The sequence below is a fragment of the Patiria miniata genome, unplaced genomic scaffold (genome assembly GCF_015706575.1).
Source record: "Patiria miniata isolate m_02_andy unplaced genomic scaffold, ASM1570657v1 HiC_scaffold_18, whole genome shotgun sequence".
NCBI lineage: Eukaryota > Metazoa > Echinodermata > Asteroidea > Valvatida > Asterinidae > Patiria > Patiria miniata.
The window spans coordinates 15,862,797-15,884,635 of NW_024037056.1; the positions used below are offsets into that span (position 1 = coordinate 15,862,797).

Below are 21,839 nucleotides of genomic sequence, written 5' to 3' on the forward strand. Positions count from 1 at the left end.
AAACGGTCCTCTGTAGTAAGTTTGTGTGCTTAGTCTTTTGGAGAGTGTTATATTACAGGGGCAAAGGGAAACACAAAGCATTGTCCTCGGGAGTATAGTAAAACAAGAGTGTATGCCCATTCCAAAAAACTCATAAATGTTCTAGAGGTGTGCATTTATGGGTCGTACGGGAAACCGGGTACACGATTGAAAACAACATGGGTACCCGGGTACCCGTTAAAGAAACCCAACCCCCAAAATTCAAATATCGCAAGTTACTGTTCAGATTGTTTATAAAGGTGCGCCCAATAATACTGCCAGATCGGTGCGTCAATGCAGCATGATACAAGTGTGTACAGTGAGCTTTTAGCTTAATGGCAAAAACTACAACATTCACAAGCATCATAAAAAGTAAAATATGTTTTGCAAATTTCCATGTAGCCTGGTTTTCATTTTTCATTTTTTTCCCCAAATTCTCCACAAATGGCATCCAAATCTTTCTTTTTCATTGTCTGAGAAGTTACTGAGCATTATGTAAAGTAAAGTGAAATGATGGGATTTGAATAATTTTGGTTCTGTAACTTTACTGAAACAAGTATGTACGTGTACCGGTATGCATGTAAATTCTTACCACACGAAAAATACATGAGTGCGCATACACTGCAATGTTACTGGTTGCATGGAAGGAAATAAAAAATCAAATTGGTACGAGCACGGTAGAAGCTGGAAGTGAAATGTGGGGCACGACATGTCGGCCAAGAGGGGGGGGGGGTTGAAGTTGGAACGTCCTGTCAACAACCATAGCGTGACTGCGGCTCCAACACCGACACCGGACTGAACTTTGTGGTCGGTAACCGGGCCAAATGGGGCGCAGTAGGCCATGGAGCAATCTGCCACGCTCATGGATGGGAACCGGTGGCATGGTTTGGGATTGCTTCCGAGTTTGTGCAGCGGTTTTGGCAGCATGCGATGAGACATAGGAGGCTATACTGGGCCATCTCGGTCAGATGCCCTGACTACAACATATGATAATTAACTATACTTTATTGAACTATACCAGACGCCAGTCTGATATTCTTTCAATGATTTCTTCTATAAACTAGACTAAAGATGGAATTCGTGAATCGTAAATTCTTGTCTTACAATAAAACATCGAACACTGGACACAACTTTATCCATTTATTGCCATAAATGTTAAGACTTCACATGAAAACGGCTTTTGTATCGTATCCGTGTAAATCTTTATCATACACTGTTCTTTCATTACATACGTGTACATGTATGTATATTTACAAACAATGTTATTAATTGTATTTTTGTACCGATAATTATTTTTTCTCTAAATAACATGTAGGCCTACTTTTGTTTTATTCACTAGTATGATAAGTATGATATACCGGTACGGTACATATCTTTTAACTAGTTATGTGTTCCATCAAATATTCTCTAAAATACTGCATGTACTATGTACACGTTGTGTATTCTACACTACAAATATTATTTCAAAATCATAAACATAATAGAATTTGTATCCTTGTAAAGTCATTTCTTTGTTCTCGTGTACTAAAATTTTACAGTTTGAAAGTGTAGTTTCACAATACTCCTATTTTTACCAGAATTAATTTCCTGGGCTGAAATTCGGATTTAATATCCCTTACATAAAATACTTCAACTTGCGACGTGTACATGTGTACATCTATTTCGTGATAACCTTGTGGAGATGTATTCACCTATAGAAATTGCCCTGTGGAGACGTATACAATCTTTTGTTCCCTAATTATGCACATGTTTCCACAGGGTACCGTGTACCAGATTGCGTGTGTTTACATGTATTAACTACTGTGCAGTTTTAACAATTCTTTATCGCTCACAGTACACCAATGCAGCAGCAAGAGCGTCGAGCAAACAAGTACTGTAAAAATGTAAATAGCGAAAGAAATTTACTGGTACCGGTACATTAGGAAACCCATATTATTTTCAATAGATTAGTTTACCCCCACCGTGACAAAGTGAGCATGTACCCATAAAAAAAAGAATTTCAAAGTAGCTATAAACTTGCCGAATCGGAACTGGTATACATGTATTTTGTGTATGAAACACTAAAACCATACGTCTCGGTAGTTTCAACCATATGGCCAGATATGCATGACCAACAGTATTAGGTCTACAAATCCCGGTACATGTACGGGTGGTACATTTGTACACGTGTCATAATTTGCAACTACATGTATCAACTACATGTACCGGTAAGTACATTTTGGTACATCACAAAACACATGTGCATGTATTGTGCAGTGAAATTTGTACAATTGCACATATGGTACATGGATACATGTACAATTGCAAATGTACTTGCACATGTACTTGCACATGTACTTGCACATGTACTTGCACATGTACCGGTACTTGCACATGTACCGGTACATTGTAATTGCACATTAACATGTACATGTACAAATGTACTTCTACATGTACATTTTGCACATGCCAAGTGTACACGAACTTGTACATGGATATGTGTACAAATGTACTGCTACATGTACATGTTTTGCACACGTACCGGTACATGTACATGTACATGTATGCACATTTACATGTACAGTACATGTACATGTACTTGCACATGTTACTTCCTCAAATGTATCTTGCACATTTGTACATGTACATGCACATCTACATGTACCTGCACATGATACATGGATATCATTAGTTAACCATGGCCTGGGTGGAATTTCTATTTCAATGCCCACTGCCATGCAAACAGAATGGCCAAGTGTATGCATGCAAGTGGGCTGTCCCAACATCTCCTTGTGTAAGGTCAAATTCTCCATGCATTGTGTGCATGGGATTAAAGGGACTTGTCATTTGGTTAACCACTCATGTAGTAATTCAGTGTCTGTGTGGAAGGGTTGCAACCACACGAGTTGTCACCTTTAAATTTTTGGAACAGGATACTACTCTCCACAGTGTGTGGAATGACCAGTGTTTGGTGGTCCAAGATTAAAGGGACTTGTCATTCGAGTGAGTAACGGTGCACTAGTTCGATTGCACGCACCTTTAAACTTGTGCAAGAAGACACTAATTTTCACAATGTGTGGAACAACCAGTGAGGTAAATGGAAAATTGTTTGCCGTAAAAAAAACAGCTGCCGTGAATTTTTATTTTTAAATTGTAAAAGAGTAAACATAATTTATTTTTCTTCCTGTCTGGGTGTTCCCAACAGGTCCCTAGTAGTCTTCGACCCCGAGGGGCATGATAACATGATGTGTATTGATTTCCATGGGTTACCTCCAATGTTGATCTCTGCCTATTCATTATTCATTATCCCGCAGCCAGTGTGCTGGCCAGTTGAAAAAGAAATGTTGTTTGTTTCCTGAATGGAGTGAAACTTTGGGAAATGCGGGTCAGTTTCTGTTTTCCCATGAAATTACGAAACAATTTTTTTTGGGGGGGGGGGCTAACAGTACTCGCAGCAGAAGCTGAATTGCGAAGGACGCAGCTACAACGTGGTCCAGCCGAAGGCATGTAAAGGCGCCTTAGGCAGCCGCCGTACAACTCATGTCCGACCACGGAGCACAGCCAGAGATCGAAAGTGTTGATTTCTGCGGAGGGGGGAAAACCGGAGAGGCCAGGGAAAAACCCTTGTGGCACACAGGAGAGAATCAACGAAAAACTCTCCGCATGTATGACCCAAGACGGGAATCCAACCCAGGCCAAAGCGATGAGAGGATAGTACTTTATGCACTACGCCGCCCATAAAAAAGAAAGAACAAATAAGCACATTTTTGAATAATTGTTATCAACCGAACAACCAAATTTCAGAATATTCCCCACAGCCTAAATAATAATCTTGAAAAAGTACCCAAAAAAAAGTGTTTCAATGCAAAGTAACAACCACTTCGGCATTTTTAATTTTGTTCTTTTCTTGATTTTTTTAATTTTTATAATTTGTTTGTTGTTATTTTTATCTGTTTTTTTTTCTTCTTTTTTTTACATGTCTGTTTTGTTCATTTGTTGGTAGGTTGGTTAGTTTTTAATTAATCTTGTAAGCCATGAGGCAACATAAACGACAATAAAACAATTATACATTTCACACATCCAAACGCGTACAATATAACTGTAAACTTTTTTTTTTTTTGGACGTGTCTGTTTTGTTCATTTGTTGGTACCGGTAGGTTGGTTAGTTTTTAATTAATCTTGTCAGCCATGAAGCAACATAAACCACAATAAAACAATTATACATTTCACACATCCAAACGCGTACAATATAACTGTAAACTTTTTTTTTGGATGTGTCTGTTTTGTTCATTTGTTGGTAGGTTGGTTAGTTTTTAATTAATCTTGTAAGCCATGAAGCAACATAGACGACAATAAAACAATTAAACATTTCACGCATCCACACGCATTTAACTGTCAATCCCCGAACCAATCAAAAATCCCAAATCGGATGATCTTACCGGTATCTAACACTGGCCTACCCCAGAGGCCAAAAGTCAAATGTCAACCCAAACAGGCCCCAGAGCCGCATCGTTCCGTCAGCGTGGCCGTGAACTTTACAATGAGACCTCAGCAGACAACAGTTTCTGCATGAAGGTGCTGCATTCTCTGTGTGTGTGCGGGAGTGGGCGTGTGGTATTTTGCCGTATTATAAGGCTGCCGATCTGTTGGTTTTACGGTGGACTAGAGGATTGCACACACGGAATGCAATCAAGTGTTGGGCAATATTCAGAAAGGAGTCGGCTCATATGCAAAAATGCGCTAGATCTTGACTATGGCGGGCCATACATTAACATGATAAAAAGGGACCCCATTTTGTGATAACAATAATAATAATACATGTTTATAAAGTGCGTTTACAAGATAGACCAAAGCGCTGTACAAAAAGGAAGGACTATGTAAACATGCATGCACATGAACTGTAAACCCTGTCTGCCTTATTTGATAGTAATTTTTTTTTTTTTGGTACTTTTATAAAAAAATATGCAATACTCAACATCAAAATCTGTTTATTGCAGAGCAAATGAGCTAGTAAATATAGGCGCAACATGTTTTGTCATGCAGAGAGCTCGCCTGAAAATGGCTGGAAAAAAAAGTTCTGTCAAATAATTTTAATGCAGAATTTAATGTATTTTCATTTTGTAACTCTTACTGGCAACAGTTGGAATTTGGGGGTATGTGTACAGGGTGGTTAAAAAAAAAAGGACACCCACATTTGACAGCACTTTTCACCTATTTTTAAAAATTATTTTTAACTGTCGATTAGTAGCTATTAAAGTACTGGCCTTTAAGCAAATGTGACGAAAAAATCGTTGCATTTGCACATTTTGTTGTTGAGCTATGCTAATTTGAACATTTGATGTGCGAAACCTGTTTGTCCATGGAGGTATACATTCCCTTCGCTTGACTGAGCTCAGCTATCGGAGCTTTATTTGAAAGGGCATGACATTTTATTGTTATGTTATGTTATGTTATGCAACAAAGAACTTAAGCCGACAGCTCATTGAGTAGACAATCTTAACACTGACATGAATAATTGGACAGCTTCAAAAAAAGTTACCATGGCAAAATATATTTTGGTGGGAAGGTTTTTTTAATTTTTATGAACTACGAAAACGTCAAATTTTCATAGAATAACCCGTGGACAAGACTGATTTTGGTGACTTGTATTCAAATTAGCATAATATCACTATTTTTGCAACTTTTACCAAGCTTTTTTTTCACCATGCATAGTGAAAGGCCTATACTTTAGGCCTACTACTATGTGAAAAGTTCATTAAGTAGGTGAAAATTGCTGTCAAAAGTGGGTTTCCTTTTTTTTTAACCACCTTTTTTTAACCACCCTGTACATGTATCGTGTAAGGTCACAACGTTGGCAACCAAAAGTAGGACAGATCTGAAGCAAGATGAAAGCTGCATGCTGTTTGTTTTCGCTTAAATTGTCGGGAGAAACATCCCTTTTAGTGGAAAACAACATTGAAAAGACAACAGGCCAAATATTTTTTTCACTGCAATGCAGATTATAATGGTATATTTTGGACAGTTAACGCAAGTTACATGGTGTCCACTTTCCACTTGTGCATTCTTCTGCAAGTATCAAACAAGGCAATTGTGGGCTTCTTTTAGTCTTGTCAAGGTATCCATTTCTTATTAAATTCAAATTGCAGAAAAAAAGCTTACGAGGACTAGAGGAGAAGTAGGTCTATTCACTAATGAGTGGACAATGTAACTAATGTTAAGTGGACGCAGTAACTAACATTTTATATTATTTTTATCTCATGAATTTGTACTTTTTGGCATTCCATACCTGTCATTCTCTGACAAAGTTTGGGAGTGCTGTTGCACACCTGTGGGTCATATTGAATTACTACTTCCAAGAATTCTGGAAACCACTTATAACTTACCGGTATTTAAGCATACAGCATGGGTCCTTGCTCTACTTACATGTACATGTATGCTAATGCTACAAAAGTGTACAGAGAAAGAAAACTGAGTGAAAAGTACATGTATACGTGTACATGTACATGTACATGTACACGTATACATTTTTTACCAACTTACTAACTTGCAGTATAGATTCATTTCCTTGAATCAAACGTAGTTTCATAAGCACCCCTATTGTATTTAACGTTTCAAAACAACTTTTGTTTCAGTTCAAAGCATACACACCTATCAAAACCATTCAGATCAACGCACAGTATGTAAATCTCATCGTACAAAATCCATGTGAGAAAAGAAAATGATTTGGGCCGATTCAGAGGTTACCATATCACTATCTGACGAAACTTTCATCTAAATGAAACAGGGAACCAGTATGCATTGGCAACAGCATGATGTTCGGCTGGTAACCAATCTTTGCTAAACACTGGTGCTTAGCAGAAGTTCTACGCTCAGCGGTTCCATAAAATTAGGTCCTGTTGATCTTCACAGGGTGTTTTTATTATATTAGCCGGTTGACAATGCAAGGGGTTGTGCCTGGTCATCTTAAGCTCCTGTTGATGTTTTGGTGGGGGATAATCCCAGGCCAAAACCAGACTCCCTATTCAGGGCCGGAGCGCCCAGGACAATACGATTTGCATGCACCTGTGAGAGAGTGGCCAGACCAAAGGCTGACCACAGACAATGGTCTGACTGCCGCTGACCACTGCTAAAGATAGCTGGTGGATTAACAGCCGCTCAAGAAGCAAAAGCTTCTAGAGAAGTGTTAGCCCCATAAATCTGGCCAATTTACTGGACTCCCTCCGTAAATAAAGGCCACACTTCCAACATGTGCAAAAACATGTCGATCTTTGATTTTCACATTTAGGCGTACTTTGTAGAGTTTTTTTGCTTTAGGAGCATACTCACCCTCTGTATGGGCTAATCAGAAAGTGCTGCCTTTTTCAGAAGTCTAATTTTCGTGAAATTTCATGTTGAAAGTTCTACATGTTTTTGTACATGTTGGAAGTGTGGCCTTTATTTACCGACGTAGTCCAGTAAATTGGCCACATTTATGGGGCTAGAGAAGTGTTACTGCCATAGAAACATTTCTGACACTCACTGTAGTACATGTACCGGTAGGTCTACTCCAATTTTACAGGCATTTAGGATCATTTGCTTGACATGCATTTTGTTCGTTTCAAATAATAGCACCACTCAAAATCAAAAGAAGAATGTTTACCTCAAAACCTAACCTGTTGAAGTTTCAGCTCAGTGGATATTACACTTTTTGAGAAAACAGTGAAAAACCATGCACACTTTTTGATCACGAAACCTGATTTCATTGATGTTACTCTTTATCTCCAATGATCAGTCAATTGACTGACCACTGAAAATCACCTACATTTTTTTATTTCTTCTAAATGACAGCAAGCCAGACGGCATAATTTCACGGGGTGTTTAGTTCCAATACCAAAATCCGAGTGAGATTTTTGATAATAATTTGGTACATGTAGGTTACTTTTGGGACAAATGCAAATGATCAATACATTTGTATGTGCCTTTAATTCACATGCGTTTGAAATAGTGAGAGCAAATCATGTCCAAAGCTTGGAATATTTTGATTTGTAAAAAAAAAAATATAACCTGTTCTGTCAATATGTAGTACCGGTACATTGACAAACATTTATTTATGTGTCCATCTTCATGTTGTTGTTTTTAACACAGTATGCCATACAATGTTCAAGGCACATGAGGATACACACATGTGTATAAGGCAAACCAGCAATTGCACTTTCTCTTTCATTAGATTCCCTCTGGATGGCCGTTGGGCGGCTGCTTCAGTATTTCGCGACCGACACGACCTTTTTAACAATCCCCCTGACAATGCTCCATGTCAGTTCTATGCATAATGGTGTACAGTGTCTGAATCTCTTGTTCTGTTTTGTCACTTTTTTCTGAGGGAGAGTGTCGGTCCTTTTGGTGGGGTTTTTTTGGGGGGGCTTCCAAAGTTTTTTGAAAGGTACATGTACATAACGGTACTTGCACTACATGTACATGTATGTACTGTACTAATGCCCGGCTACTTTGTAGATGCAGCAAAAGCAAATGTTGTAGTTTAACCCTAACCCCTTGGTCTTTTTTTACTAGAAAGTATCCTGAATCTGCCAAAATCCATCAATTTTGCCATGAGATGCAAAAGAAATGTTGGTGGCCAGTGAGTCCATCAGAATCCACAAGTTAGGTGGGAGTAAATTTGTTGAGATCCTGAATCCATTAAAGTCCCCCAACTGCTCAATATGGAGGTATCCTGAATCCATCAGAAATCCTGCAGTACCACTAGGCTTACCGGTACTGTCCTGAATCTATCAAAATCCCCCAACTTTTTCAATGTGGAGGAATCCTGAACCCGCCGAAATCCTCCAAAACAGGATGGATTTTGATGGATTCAGTTACGTTAGGGTTAATGATGGTCTGAGTAAAGTCTGTTTTTTTCTCAAAAAAGTTTCTCCTCCAAAAATAGTAACTTCCCTTTGTGGATGTTGGCAAACTTCTTCCAATGGTATAACGGTAGTAACAGCCAATTTGCGTACAATAAAGTTATAATCTACACATAACGTACATTTGTACACCATAATTAACAATAATGAAAGGCCACAGAAAATGCAATAAAAATTAAGATTGCATGAAGGTCATAAAAATGAATGTTTGATTTGGTTAAATAGGATTTCAAGTGGAGCATATGGCATACATGTAGTTAATAATGGTCAATTTACTCAATTAATGTAAAAAAATACCACTAGACCACCAGGATAGATCGGCAATAGAAAGCACAAAATAGCATTTTATATTTGTTTGTCATCAACAAAGCGTATTCCCACAAAAAAAGGCATTTTTTTATCATCGTGAACAATAACACACACATAAAAATAAATCCCATTTATTGTCTGATTCTCGAGTCGACACATTTTTCGTTTTGTCACTCTGGGACAATAGGGAAAACCGCGATAAAAATACCGTCTGTTTGACCTTGTTTGGCTTGAACGCTATTCATTTTTTGACAAAGTCTGTTTTGACAATGGATAGGCCTACATGTATATTGTTATAATCGGTGGGTTTCTGACTAGATACAAACTTTGTTAAATATACATGTACAATCATAAATGTTTTATTTTTATCGGAGCTGCACTATGTGCATATTCAGTTGTTCAAAAGTCTCAAATGTTTTGGATACTTTTTGCTGGATAAAAAAAGCAATTTTTTTTATTTTGAGACACAAGCACAAGTTGCCGCCGAGGTTTTTAGTCGTTTACAGCAAACGTTAAACACAAAATAAAAGCACAAACGGGAGATTTATTTTGACGATAATCTGACACATTTTCAATGTTTTTGATATGATTCCTCAATATTGAAAATTTCGATATTTCTATATGATTAAAAAAAAATCGATTTCAAAATAGTATCGAATAATTGAGTAATATTGATGTATTCAGGATACGAAGCCTGGCAGTACCGAAGGATTTCGATGGATTCAGGACACCTCCATATTGAGCAGTTGGGGGACTTTGATGGATTCAGGATCTCAACAGATTTACTCCCGGCTAACTGGTGGATTCTGATGGACTCACTGGCCACCAACATTTTTTTTTGCATGGCAAAATTGATGGAAATTGGCAGATTCAGGACACTTTCTAGTAAAAGAGCCCAAGGGGCTCAGGTTAAACTTTTAATGGAGTGTGGAATAAACAAGTGTACCCCTTCCAAAAGAAATGTGCTAGTTTTTGAAAACCTGACACTAGTTCACACAGGCAGAAGCATGAGCCACAAAAATTGGACACGAATGAGACTAAGGCTTACTACATCCAGCAGTGTCAGAGACCAGAGACTGAGCCAATGACTGCGGCTTATCACAGTCTGGCCCGGAGCCAGAGAGAAAAGGTTCCCCAAACTTCCTCCAAGCCGGGAAACTCAAGTTAAAACAGGGCGCAGAGCGTGTTTCCGTCTAAGATTCCATGCCGTAGGGGGTGAAGGGAGGGCGTATGGGTGCGTACAGAGGGGGAATAAAAGTGTAGCGACACTTAGCTAAATGGCCACATCCATAATGTGTTAGTTGGCCACGACGGTGTGTAGTGTGTTTGTTATCGGAAACTTCCAATCATTCGTGTTCTTAACACACTAATCGCTTCTGTGGCATTCAACTGAAGAAAGGCCTTTTAAAGGCATATCTAGGACTGTTTGCTTTTCATGCGTTTTGTTCGTTTCCAATAATACCACCACTCAAAATCCAAAGAATGTTAAAAACCTAACCTGTTGAAGTTTCAGCTCAGTGGATACTACACTTTTTCAAGAAAAAAGTGGGGAAAAAAAACATACACAACCTTTTGATCACGAAACATGGTTTCGTCATTTGTAACTCTTAATTCCAAAATTCAGTCAATTGACTGATTGTTGGAAATAAGTTAGGTTTTTTTCCAACGATGGTCTGCCGACCATCGTTGGAAATTGATACAAAAATCCCACTTTTCTTGGAAATGACAGCACACCAGGTGCCACGATTTCACAGGATGCTTGAGACTGTTATTCACTTACAGTCAAGTAAGGTATTTTCATAATAATTTGGTAGTTTTGTTTTTTAATGTTTGCAAATTTACATTTAAAAGGAAAATGAACAATTTTTCTGATCATCCTCTGTCCGATTGACACTTCTCCATCATAATGAAAGTAAAATCCAAGAATTAAAAAGAAAAACTCACTTTTTTCCCCTTTGCTAAGATTTGCTTAGGCTTAGCGTAAAAAGACAAACAAAAATTTAAACGCACTTTCCCTTTCGACCTTCTAATCCGCAGGAAATACCCAAGAGCAATAAATCACCGTTTACTTTCCGTCAGAAACAGGAAAAAAGTCATTACTTCGGTGGAAGGAAAGATAAAGGCGAGAAAAAAATATCTTGTTAAAAAAATGCATTAACTTTATACTCACCAGGTGTAAACAGGGTTGGAAAGCTGGTCGGTTGACGTCAATTGCAGCTCATTTGCATAATAATGAATCCCCGGACTTTATTTGGCGTAATGATGAATGGAAGGCAACTGGTATGATCTGCGTGTTGCAAAATAAAATGGGAAATCGTTCAGAACGTTCAAATGCAACCATTCCGTACATAAACATCTTCTTTCTTTCTTTTTACTTTTTTTTTCTTTTCTTTTTTCTTTTTCTTTTTTTCCAATTAACTCTAAACCTTATCCTGCCAATTGATATCCTCTTTGCAAAATGGAGGATTTTGCAGGATTGAGGCTATATACGGCAAAAATGTGTGGCTGATTTTGGAGGATGCACTGTGTCAAGGTCTTAGGCCGGGCCTTGTGTTGTCAACTGCTCAGCCGTGCATACATAAATTTAGTCCTACATGTACCGGTAGATTATCCTAGAAATCCTCCATATTGTCTCCTATGGCGACAATGAATACATTCTATGCACTAAAAGTAGTTCTTTCAGTCAAAATCAACAAGTGACTGTTTCCAACAGTTAAGAATTCCCAGCCTACCGGTACCTACCGGTACCTTTAAAAAAAAAGTGGGTGGACGGGTATATTTTTTTCAACATCCAATGTAAACACTTTTTCCGGAAAAATCTATGATCTGGCAACAATTTTTATGGGGAGCCTAAGCGGAAATAATTGCAAATTTTACTGCTGAGCAAAAAAACAGCGGGGTACCAGTTCCAAGCTAAAATCATTGCATATTGGCTGGTAACCTGATTTTTGCTTAGCGAATATTGTCCATGCTCAGCAAATTGCTTAGTGGCTTGATGAAGCGGGCCAACACGATGACCTCTTTGAATCTGGGGCAATGGGACATCGTCCAGACCACTCAACGGTCACCCCAAGGAGGGTTGAATTAAGACAAACTTGCAGCCTGTTCCTTCCTAGGTCGGAATGACGCAGCCCCCCACCCCCCCCCCCCAAGTCTGTGATCTAGTCTGTAGCTAGGGTCAATCTCCGATATGTCTTGGGTGCTCCTCTCTCATCAAAGGGGAACGTACACCAGTTCCACCCCCTTTAGGGATTTGGGTCACGCTATCATTGTTTTCCCAAAGTTAAGCGCTTAACCCTACTATCCCTGAACACGTTTTTTTTAAGCACTATGCCAAATGCAACAAAATGCAACTTGGCTGAAATAGAACCCTGCTAAATGCAACAAATTGCAACAGTGGATTTTGTTGCATTGTGCAGTGAACCCAGTGCATACCAGCCTTGGCACCAAGCGGTTACCTTGCTAAACTGCAACCAAATGCAACAGTGGATCCTGTTGTATCACCTTGGCACTATGACCAGTTACCATGCTAAATGCAACAAGCATGGGGACTTGTGTTGCCTGCTAAATGCAACAGTATGCAACAACTTGCTACCTTTGTTGCTTTCTGTTGCATTTACAACATGTAGGGTTAGGGTTAAATCAGGGGCAAAAAAAACAGTCTCGCGAAATGGGTTCCGTGCCCAAACAACAGAGGGCGCTTTTTGACCTCTTTCGCGTGTGCATACTGGTTTGTGCATGTTCAGCGTGACGTATCCGCGCGAGTAATTTTTATTCTCAATGTGCAAAAAGCCGCAGTGTCTTCGAGCACAGCTCGACGAAAATGACAAATGACTGGCCGGCCGGCTCAAACCATAAGCTTTCCCTAGCTTGTTGACGTACGTCCATTTCCCGTGCCGGCACACAGATGGAAATAAAAATTAAACCTCGTTAGAAAATATTGAGCCCCCCCCCCCAAGATAAAGGACACAGACAAAAGTACATTTGCAAAATATGGCGAAGTTCCAGCTTTGGCTACATGGAAATATACTATGGGATTTTAATGTTCCAAGAGTAGAACACTAGACTCCCCCAATTCAGAAGCCTAAGCTGGAAAACATAGTCTATGTTTCGAAAAATCTCCCATTCTACCGGTATGTCTATCACCAATCATATTTTCTGTGTAGGCCAAAGTACCGGTAACTTACTTTATTTTGTTATGTCAGAAGGCCAAGTTAAAATGCTACAAATAACCAGTCACATTTTTTTTTTTTTTGACCAAAGCGCTTACCAATTTATGTCAGAAGCCGCAGCTGAAAGCAAACACTTAGTTTCAAAAAAAGCTCCCACATTACCAATGATATATTTTTGTGTTGACCAAAGCACTTACTAATTGTTTCGAGTCAGAAGCCTCAGCTGAAAACAAACCCTTAGTTTCGAAAAAGCTCCCATGCTTTATAATCAATCATATTTTTCCAAGTGGACCAAAGCGCTTACCATTTTTTTTATGTCAGAAGCCTTAGCTGAAAACAAACCCTTAGTTTCAAAAAAGCTCCCATATTACCAATGATATATTTTTTGTGTTGACCAAAGCGCTTGCTAAATTGTTTCACGTCAGAAGCCTCAGCTGAAAACGAACCCTTAGTTTCGAAAAAGCTTCAATGCTACAAATAACCAGTCACATTTTTTTTTGTGGACCAAAGCGCTTACCAATTTATGTCAGAAGCCGCAGCTGAAAACAAACACTTAGTTTCAAAAAAAGCTCCCATATTACCAATGGTACATTTTTGTGTTGACCAAAGCGCTTACTAATTGTTTCGCGTCAGAAGCCTCAGCTGAAAACGAACCCTTAGTTTCGAAAAAGCTCCAATGCTACAAATAACCAATCATATATTTTTTTGTAGACCAAAGCGCTTACCAATTTAAGTCAGAAGCCGCAGCTGAAAACAAACACTTAGTTTCAAAAAAGCTCCCATATTACCAATGATATATTTTTGTGTTGACCAAAGCGCTTACTGATTGTTTCACATCAGAAGCCTCAGCTGAAAACAAACCCTTACTTTCGAAAAAAGCTTTCATATTGATCGGTTGGACCAAAGCGCTTACTACATTTTTTGTGCAACAACACAAAAATATTGTGAGATTTACGAGTAGAGTACCGATGCTTTTCACCAGCGATGATGTCTGCTAATGTTGGTCATATCCTGGCCGGCGCTACCACTCACCGTTGCGTCACCGGCACTGCTGCGACAATATTATGGCCGCTTCTTCCTGTTTCTAGCTGCCAGAGAGCGCGCTCTGACAATTTACTTAATTTAGATAAAACATGGATGGAGTTGGCTCCACGGTGCACGTTTGCATGCATTTCACACTGACAGCTTTTAGCAGCGAGGTAGACCTGTGACATTTTGAAAACAGGCTTTGGACTAAAGTGGCTGGCGAACATAAAAGCCCCGTCCTAAACAGACACAAAAATGTGAAAAACAGCAAATGTGTTCAATTCTGTGGGTTATGGCATAAAATCCAAGCTCTCCTTAAAAAAAATCAAATCCTAAATATGGATTTTTCCATGGCAACCAGCATTAAAGATGATGCATTTCAAAAAGCATAAACTACTTTTTTGCACTCAATTTGGTTTTCTAGAAAAAAATTATAACAAATTCTATGCATGACTGATGAGAGACAATATGTTAGAAATGTGTATGTGGGTATGGATTGCTAATGCTACAACTACATGTATGATTCATAAAGTACTTAAAGTGCCCATGACATGAATTTTACTTGGGAACATTTTTTGGCAAGTTTCTACTCCTCTTAAAAGTTTGAAAACTGTTTGACATCCCTTTTTGGTTAATCTTATTGAAAAGTTCAATTCTTTAACCCTAACTCCCGCGGTTTTTTTTGGCTAGGATGCAACCTCAATCCTGCGAAATCCTCCAACTGCCTCCATGTAAACATTGCATACAGCCTCAATCCTCCAAAATCCTCCGTTATTTCTTGAATGTGGTTCTTGGAGGGGTGACCACTGCCTCAATCCTGCAAAATCCTCCAGCAATCACTGTCTGATGCAGAGCCGGTGACATCCCGAAGCAGTGCGAAGGAATTCAAGTACAATCGAGGCCTAAATTTATGCAAGGCTGAACATAAACAATACAAGGTCTGGCCCAAGACCTTGACAGAGTGCATCCTCCAAAATCAGCCACACATTTCTGCCATAAAGCCTGAATCCTGCCAAATCCTCCATTTTGCAAAGAGGATTTGGGAGAATTTGGGAAGGTTAGGGTTACAGAAAGAACAACCAAAAAGCAACCAAGCCTGTAGTTTTTTACTTCTGCTGTTTTTTTTTAGTCTGGAAAAAGTCACCGCGTCGTGAAGTGTGACGGATTCATACGATATGTCCACATACATCAATTGTGTGCATTGTATTATACCCTCAAGTATTAAAACCACAGCCAACACATTAATGTAAGCTACACTAATAGGCCCTGTTGGTTTTCAGCCCGAGTTCTATTTACATACATGTGCTTAGATCATAACCACACCGCGGGAAACCGCGCAGCCCACAGATCTGTAGCCTGTGGGTACATGTACAACCGCTACACATGTTCATGTTGACATGTACATGAACCAGTACTTGTATTCAGTAACTGTATAACTACATGGCTACACATTCATAGCCCAATGCCTTTGACAACCATGTCACAACTGCCGCACAAGTTATTCTGCAGGACTTGGTCCCTAGAGCCACACACACAAGTTTTTATTGTGACTGCTGCACATTGTTCAATATTTGGATATGAGGGGCGGGCACACAATACACACAATTGCCGATTGACGGAAACTGCACTACTTCGTCCCCCCTGAGCGGGTATGTGTTTGGGGGAATTTTACATGATGGAATGTTTTACATGATGGAATTTGCAGTACAAATCTCAACGTTTCAGAAATTTGTAGCGAAGTTGTGCCCAAACGCAACAAACTCCAAACAAATTCTGCAAAGAGATGGAATTTGTTATTGGAATCCCGCACTGCCCTGCAGGCAAATTTCTGAAATAATTAAAAAATTTCAGTCAATAATTTTCAGTAATAATTTTACTTACATGTATGTAACCGAATGCCAACAAAATGTGGACTAACTAAATTTGGTAAATTGGGGGCAGTGCCGTATTTGAACCAAAAAAGTCAGTTTTTTTCCCAACGATGGTCGGCCGACCATCGTTGGAAATTGATACAAAGATTCTACTTTTCTTGAAAATGACAGCACACCAGTTGTCAAGATTTCACAGGGTGACATTTCAGTCTATAATTTTCAGTACTAATTTTAAATGTAACCTATTGCAAACAAAATGTGGACTATTGTTAACTAAATTTGGTAAATTAGGGGCAGTACTGTATCTGAAAGAAAAAAAAAGTCAGCTTTTTTCCCAACGACGGTCGGCCGACCATTATTGGAAATTGATACAAAATTTCCACTTTTCTTGAAAATGACAGCACACCTGTTGCCAAGATTTCACAGGATGCTTGAGACTACATGTTTTTTTTCACTTACCGGTACAGTCAAGTAAGGTACATTTGTATTTCATAATTTGGTAGTTTTGTTTTTGATGTTTGCAAATTATATGTATTGCCTTTTAACAATCTTCTTTTTTAAAGTACAGGCTGTGAAAAAAATTGCAGAGCTTCACTCCTCGAAAAATAATGAAGGAAATCCTTTTGGTAGATGCTTTACATGTAGTAGTGTCGATCCTTGTTGAAGCTGAGTGCTGGATACGTAATGGGATAATCTAATAGACGTGATGCATGTAATTTAAGATCTGCTGGCTGGACTCGGCATTTCAAAAATTATAAGTGCATTCTTTTTTCCTTCTTTTTTTTTATTTGGGGGCGGGGGGGGGGGGGGGATGGGATGGGGGGGGGGAATGTTGTGTGCCATAACCTGGCTTGCAATGCCTATCGGACATGCTGAACTGCTGAGTAGATTAGATACCTGCATTTTCTGCTTTCTTTGACATAAATGAAGACTTCCCCTTTAACTGTAGAAATTATCATATTTATTTACAAATTTTCACATTTTTGCAATTTTTCTTTTATTATTGAGTAAAATGTTGCTTAGCCTACATTGTACATTACTGGTGTTTCAACTTTTCAGTTAAAAATATTTTCTTAAATGTCAAATGTTTTTATCTAAATTCTCAATTTCAAAGCTACAAACATCCATGTAGATTTGTACATGTTCATGCATGTTCATGTATGGTTTTCTTGTTTTGACACTGCTCTTGTACATGTACATGTACATGTACTCTAGTATCATGTCTATTCTACAGTGTTGTTTTTAAGCCTCATGGTGTACAAGACCTATCGTACATGTACATAACCTAGTTGATTTTTAATCTGAAATTTAAGTGACGCTGTTGCATAATTATCTTTTTTTTTATGCTAGCGCTGGATATGATTATGGCTGTGTGCATATTGCTTGTCGCCACCCCCCCCCCCCCCCCCCCCATTAATTGCATGGGTGGGAAGGGAGCACCAGCCATGCAGCTGTTGTTGGCAAGAGTGTGCGGGGAACCGTGCGCCATGCAAACGTGGCGCGACTCCGCGGTGCTGGGCAGGTGAAACGGATGTATAAAAAGCAGAGAGGGTTCGGGCCGCCCGGGTTCTTAATCAGATAGGAATATATTTGCAAGGCCTGCGAATTAATATGCAGGCTTGTTGGGAATGATCCGGTAGTGTAAGAACTAAGATTTTGACAAAATTTACACAAAGCAGGACTAAAATGCTGCCATTTTGGTAATTTTTTTACTTCACTGGTTGACAAATTCAGCTGTATATACTTAACCCTAACTCCTTAGGCATTTTTGCTAGGATACAACCTAAATGCATCCTGCAAATTCTCCAACTGCCTCCATGTAAAAATTGCATACATGTATGTACAGCCTCAATCCTGCAAAATCCTCCCATTATTTCTTGAATGTGGTCCTTGGAGGGGTGACCACTGCCTCAATCCCGCAAAATCCTCCGGCAATCACTGTCAATATGTTGAGGCAGAGCCAGTGACATCCTGGAGCAGTGCAGAGGATTTTAAGTATCATCTAGGCCTAAATTTATGCACGGCTGAGTATAAACAACACAAGGTGTTACGTTTTGTCGTCTTCATCGTCACTTAACCCCAAAATTTCCCTCACAAACAACAAAATTAAAAAGCCTGCCCTCTATCTGCGGCATACATCTTGGTTTGTAATGTCGCTAACGTGTTTGGTAAGTCCAGTAAGCTAAAAGGACTTTTGTTCCCTTACAGGCAACATAACCCAACACTACACAATCGCCAGCTTGCTTTGCATGGGTTTTGGCTTCAGACAGCCATATTAATGCATTATTTAGCACCCTTGTACTGTGTGCGTTAACATTCATGGACATGGCACATGGACGAGCGTTACCTCTCAAAAATTTACACGCGAATGATCCATTATTTATCTTCAGTTTTCTCACTTCAGCAGGCTTGTGTAGATAATGGATCAAACTCTCTCTCTTGACTGATCATGGGGATGAATGGATATATTACAAGAATCATACGAGGAGAATGATGGTAAAAGCTTTGACGTTACAAGTAATTTAAAGACATAGTCCATCATTTGTAATTTGTGCATTTTGTTCGTTTGAACCAACAAAAGTGTTCAAAATCTAATGAAGGATACTGAACAACTAACCTGATGAAGTTTCAGCTCAGCTTCAGCTGAATATTTCGAGAAAAATAGCATTCTAGGATCTCAATTTAAAATCAAAAGTTGCTAAATCATGTTTTAAATTGTTTTGAAGTGCAGCTATACGGGATGTCGCGCACTGATCCAACGAATTATAGCAACCGCGCGGGCCTGTGCGTCGTGCCAATGCTTGCCCGCCCTGCGCCGAATAACAAAACGAACTACTAATTTAAATTTTCCTACGGTGTGTCTTAAGACGCACGGTTGGAAAGGCCTTCTTTCGTTGATTACTTAAAAATGATAGCTTGCCAGAAAGATTAATTTCACAGGGAGTTTAGACCACTTACTATCTTTCAACCAAGTATGTTTTTCAATAATAAAACGCCAATTACTTTTTCGGATGGCTGCAAATGATGGACTATAGCTTCAACAGCGTTACTAACTTGACATTTCTTTTGACTACTAGTGCTGTGCATTTACAGGTACATGTACATGTACTATGTACATGTAGTACAGAAACCGGGTACCCTATTGAAGTAAAACATTTTCAGTTTTTCACACCATTTTCAAGGAAAAATCTCAGTTGTGCATGTAACTGTTATTTTCTAAACCCATCCCTGGTACCCGGGTGCCTGTAACAGAATTCCAACCACAAAAATTCAAATCCTTCAAGTTGTCTGAAGGGCTTTGTAGCTTTACCTGTTTATGGTGTACACTGCAACTTTTACCATTGTCATCATCTACTGGCCTACAGCCCTAATGGTTTCACATATGGAAGCCCAAAAAGTAACTGAAACAGGCAAAAATTAAAAGAGTATTGAAAGTGTGTATGTACTTCCCCAACATTTGCAACAAAATATGACTCCATTCAATGAACTGACCTAAAAAAAAAATCCAATGTTGGACAACATTCATTGTCATACGTCTAACCCTGAATCACAGGAGAAACGAAGTGATGAATTGTCCAGCAATGGCCTACAAACAATCACATTTGTTTAAACTATCCAGTAGTTCTATGTCGGAAAACATCAACCTTTTTGTTTTCCTAATTTTTGTTCCCCCCCCAAAAAAATTGACTAAGCCTATTTGCACATCTAGGTCTTACGTTAGTTATTCTAGGGGCCTACTAAATTTCCGCAATATCGCAAGACTAAAATTGCGAACTAGCAACTTCTGTTTCAAGTTCCACTTTAGTTCTAGGAAAAAAATAGTTTCCCACATGATTTTCAATTCAGGTACATGTAGGCCCTAAAATAAGGCCAGGGATAACATTTTGTAACCTGACGCCTCTTTCTTGCACCATCTCAATGAAGGTCAGTCACTGCAAAAAGATGATTAGACATGAATCTGGGACTTAAAAACATTTCCAACTTTGTTAGAATAGACTTTTCTTGACTGTCCATAGACAGTGAATTTGTACAAAGTCGCGGAAGTGGCGTCAGGTCATGCATGTTGCAAAATAAAATTTCGGGGAAAAAATGCATATCTGCAAAACAGGTAAAATAAGAAAAGACCAAATCCATGGACTTGTGCATGCATGTCAACTTAGTTTCAACTGTGAAAAATTCCAAAAATTTGAGGGGGAGAAAAAACCCTATTTTGCCTAAATTTAAATAACTGTTCAAGACTCCTCTTGGTTTTTTTAAACACAACCTAAATAGTGTAGGGTCTGAATACTTCATTCTTTCCAATCACGTTCTTTCTGATAGAGCACTTTCTGAAAAGACCAAATCCATGGACTTGTGCATGCATGTCAACTTAGTTTCAACTGTGAAAAATTCCAAAAATTTGAGGGGGAGAAAAAACCCTATTTTGCCTAAATTTAAGTAACTGTTCATGACTCCTCTTGGTTTTTTTTAAACACAACCTAAATAGTGTAGGGTCTGAATACTTCATTCTTTCCAATCACGTTCTTTCTGATAGAGCACTTGGTGTACATACCGCACAGGTCAAGGGCAGTACCACGTACTGTACTGCACAAAATACGCACACAGAAAATGACAGCTTCCCTTCAACTGCACTGCTGCTGTCGTGCAAATTCTTCCGCACCCCGAGCGGGCGAAAAATGCAAACACCAAAAAAATCCACAAATACCAGCTCCGAACCCACCCAAACCTCCCCCTGTCAACCACCACACCCTACATCATTCAAACAATCCAGAAAATGAGCTTTTCTCACCTGAAAATGCGCAGAAAATGTTGCATTCCCTGTGCGTTTTTGCCGTCATGGCGTAGCCACGGGACAATCTTCGGTCGCCATCTTGAATAATTTACAAATTTGCGATAGCGCGGACTACCCACAATACATCGCACCACATCACAGATAACCATGCAACTACCGTTTTATGTCTGAAAAAAAGTTTGATAGTTTAAAAATAAATATTTTTATCCCATATTTTGTATTCACCATAACAAAAGATTGGTTCCTTTTGTTCAATAACTCGTCCAATATATTTAAATTTTATGAGTAAGAGAAATGGAGAAAGGTATTTTAATTCTTTTGACTAAATTTGTTGCGATTTTTAAAGAACTTCATCAAAGAAAAATTGCGACATTACCTATCGTAGTGGATTGAAATTTCGCCTATTGATTGGTATTACACAAGCTATTTCGTCACCGACAATTAATTTTTGTCATCACGGAGAAAAACCTGCCTAAAAATTAATGAAGTCACAGTCTATCAGCAGTATCGACAGAAAATCTGCCTAACTATTGAACACGCAGAATGACACACGTTCTTGGAACAATAACCTAAATACCTGTCGTACTAGATTGAAATTTCGTAAAAAGCCTATGAAGTATTAAAACAAACAAATGTTGTCGTATTGGTATTATTAGTACAACAGATATTTAATAAGTTATTGGTTCAGGAACGTGTGTGTGTAATTGTGACTGCGATTCAATAGTTAGGCAGTTAACGTTTTAATCCGTAAATGACAAACATTAATTAAAAATAA

At 38.8% G+C, this 21,839-nt stretch overlaps 1 protein-coding gene across 4 annotated transcripts in view; it reads right to left on the bottom strand.

Moving 5' to 3' along the window:
- LOC119724866 (neurogenic protein mastermind-like) overlaps positions 1 to 21,177 on the bottom strand; it is a 68,106-nt gene extending 46,929 nt beyond the window's left edge. For all 4 annotated transcript variants that reach the window (XM_038196152.1, XM_038196150.1, XM_038196153.1 and 1 more), the window contains exons 1-2: positions 21,062 to 21,177; positions 11,374 to 11,490 (exon numbers count right to left, since the gene is read on the bottom strand). The gene's annotated coding sequence lies outside the window, so the exon portion shown is untranslated. The remainder of the gene's footprint in view (positions 1 to 11,373; positions 11,491 to 21,061) is intronic.
- Between the last annotated feature and the right edge of the window lie 662 nt (positions 21,178 to 21,839).